Genomic DNA, 2,853 nt, shown 5'->3' with positions numbered 1-2,853 from the left:
AAATTATAAAAATAGTCCCTTAAATTTAGAAAAATAGATCCATTTGGTCTCTCGTGTTTCAAAAGCCATTTTAAGCCTCGAGTTTTCAATAATAGATTTTTCAAAGGTTTGGCAACAAAGATGTTACATAAGCCATCTAGTAATTTTTCTATTTATTTTTTTTTAAAAAATCTATTCCGTAGATAAATCCTTAAAATCTATTCTTAGAATTAAGGGACTAAAATGGTTAATTTGAAAGTTGAGAGAATAATTGTACTTATTTTTTAGAAGTAAAAATAAATAAATAATATTTAGGGATCTTTCCAAAAATATAAAAAAGCGGCAAAGTATTTATATTGTATAGAACAATTTTGAAAATGGAAAAAACCTAGAGGCCTACCGTGTAAAATACCAAATATGCCCCATCAACAATGAGCGTAATATATTTGGTAACACGATTGTTTAATTAATTGGCTACCCCAAATCTAAACCATTTTTTTTTCAAAATTTGGTATACGTGTTTAGATTTGGCTACACAATCGTTTAGATTTCCAAATCTAAAAAGAAATCAAAATTTGGTATACAATCATTTAGATTTGGCTACACGATAGTTTAGATTTGGCTACATCATCGTTTAGATTTGGGGTTCCAAATCTAATTTTTTTTTTCATTCAAAATTTGGTAAACGATCGTTTAGATTTGTCTATACGAACGTTTAGATTTGGCTACCCCAAATGGTAGTCAAATCTAAACGATATTTTTTTTTCAAAATTTGGTATAAACGATTTTTTTTAATATTCTTTATACACGATCTTTTAATTTTGGTTAATTTAAATGCCTAACCAATTTTTTTAATATTATTTATAAACCATCTGAGTAAAAAAGAAAAGACGATTTTTTTCAATATTCTTTATACACAATCTTTTAGTTTTTGTTACTCTAATTTAAATGCCTAACCAATTTTTTGAAGGTCTTTATACACCATCTGTTTAATAAAGAAAAGATGATTTAAAAAAGAAAAGAAGAAAGATGATACTAGTGAATGAAAAAAAAAGAAAAAGAAGAAACATGAATAAAAAATGAATAAAAAGAAATAGATTTGGTTACCCAAATCTAAAAAAAAGAAAAACGGAAGAAGAAGAGTATAGAGAAAGAAGACGATAAAAAATTATAGGAATAGAAGGACAAATCTGAAATATTTAAAAAGTGGCTAAATTTGTGGGCTTTGTTAAACGGACCGTAAATATCTTTTATTATATTTAGAAAAGTTTCTCTAATATTTACATAAATTTCTCCACAAAAGCTGAATTACATTAGATTTGCAAAAATGCTTAGATTGTTCAAACAAGCGCCCATGGCCTAATGGATAAGGCGTCTGACTTCTAATCAGGCGATTGTGGGTTCGAATCCCACTGGGCGTGCTCTTTTTCATTCCAAAGTTTAAAATTTTTATGCTTACATTCTTCAAATATTTTAATAAAAAATATTGAATTTGTGCACTTGATCCACAACATTGATCTTAACATTTTTTGTTTAAAAAAAATTCTTTAAATACAATAGGTGGTGGATTTGAATCCAAGATTTCTTAACCTTGGAAACATACAGATGTTAGTTAAGCTAAGTTAATATTAACCATTGTTCTTAACATTTGTCCGAACTTACACACATTCATATTGTTGACCACGTTAGTTGTATTGATTTTCAATAGTTTTTATGCAAATTGTTCAAACTTACATACAAATGTGTTAACAACCGAGAGATATATATTTTGAATTTATTTTCTAGTGAGCATATTATATTATACAACAGGACTACCATTTTTCATATGGAAGTATGACTTGAGAGCAAAGCCATCCATTTTTAGGAGATTATAAGATAACCCATAGATCAATTTTATAAATAAAAGGTTATGGTCCCTAATCTTTAGCCTTCTATTCTCCGTGAGGTAGTGAAAGTTTGTGCATTAGTTTGTTGAGGAAGACTCCCAAACTATTTTCTTGTTAATAGTTATGATTTTAGTTTTAGATCATTGATAATTACCCGATCCAAAGCTTACATATGAGACCAAGCTCATAGACGACATCAAATCCAAAAAGTATATTTGAAAAGGCATAGAAAAGTGAATGTCCCAAAAGAAAATAGTTAGTTCCTCAAGATTGGGGTAACTAAACCTAACCAATAATTATATATCAATTGAAAAGTAAATATATTGAGATTAGATTGCCACCCTATAACCTAATCGAATGCCAAAAACGTTTTGATATCTTTGTCGTCACATGCAACTATGATCTTGTGTTAAAGGATAAACTTATAAATAGATCTTATAAATTGATGTGGTCAACTAAAGATGGGAGCACAAGTAATCTATCCAACATTTTTTTTTTTTGTGCTTCATTAAATTAGCCATTCCTAATATTGTCGGGAAGAGTAGTTAATTAGCTTTTTTAAAACTATATTTGACGTTTTTTTTTTCATGTCAAGTCGTTAAGTAAATGTTCACTATACTTGACGCAAATAAAAAGTCAAGTAAAATCTCCCTTATACTTGACGCGAAAAAATATCAAGTAAAACCTAAAGTAAAATAATTCGAAAAATTACGTGAAAACTCCGTTTTTTTAAAACTATATTTAACGTTTCTTTCTTTAAAATGGTCAATACTTGACGTTTTTTTTTAAAAAATAAAAACGTCAAGTATATCAAAATTATTAGTGTCAAGTAAAGCATATTTTGTAGTAACTTAGATAAAAATGTATTTTCATATTTAATAATATTCGAGTGTTTTTCAATAATTCAGATATGAAACATTATTTTTTATTTAATTTAGATCTGGAAAGTTTTCTATATTTAAAATCTGAAAAACATTTTCTATTTCAT

General features: G+C 27.2%; 1 non-coding gene across 1 annotated transcript; it reads left to right on the top strand.

Moving 5' to 3' along the window:
• The first annotated feature begins 1,327 nt into the window (after window positions 1-1,327).
• Window positions 1,328-1,400, top strand: TRNAR-UCU (transfer RNA arginine (anticodon UCU)). Its single transcript has one exon. It is a non-coding gene; the product is annotated as a tRNA-Arg (tRNA).
• The last annotated feature ends 1,453 nt before the right edge of the window (window positions 1,401-2,853 follow it).

The sequence above is a fragment of the Cucumis melo genome, chromosome 1, assembly GCF_025177605.1.
Source record: "Cucumis melo cultivar AY chromosome 1, USDA_Cmelo_AY_1.0, whole genome shotgun sequence".
NCBI lineage: Eukaryota > Viridiplantae > Streptophyta > Magnoliopsida > Cucurbitales > Cucurbitaceae > Cucumis > Cucumis melo.
The sequence above is the reverse complement of the archived record's forward strand: the minus strand, read 5'-3'. Positions and strand labels throughout refer to the sequence as shown.